Source organism: Penaeus monodon, chromosome 25, assembly GCF_015228065.2.
Source record: "Penaeus monodon isolate SGIC_2016 chromosome 25, NSTDA_Pmon_1, whole genome shotgun sequence".
Classification (NCBI taxonomy): Eukaryota; Metazoa; Arthropoda; class Malacostraca; order Decapoda; family Penaeidae; genus Penaeus; species Penaeus monodon.
In genome coordinates this window covers 36,016,018-36,016,217 of record NC_051410.1, presented here as the reverse complement: position 1 = coordinate 36,016,217, position 200 = coordinate 36,016,018, and the positions used below count along the sequence as shown (strand labels likewise).

General features: G+C 29.0%; 1 protein-coding gene across 1 annotated transcript in view; it reads right to left on the bottom strand.

Moving 5' to 3' along the window:
• LOC119589380 (cubilin-like) overlaps positions 1 to 200 on the bottom strand; it is a 70,980-nt gene that overhangs the window by 51,881 nt on the left and 18,899 nt on the right. The window lies entirely within an intron of this gene.

Genomic DNA, 200 nt, shown 5'->3' with positions numbered 1-200 from the left:
ATCAACCTTCTTAATTAACGCAATCAAAGTGTAATCACGCAAATATAAAATCATGAAGTGTAAGGTAACTACGTGATATTATCATATATCACTGCATTTAATCAAACACGAGACACCAAAATGTAATTTATTCATAGTCATAATTAAGTGATCTTGTGATTTAAAGCTTGGGGTACTTTTCTCTGCATTATAAGTAATTA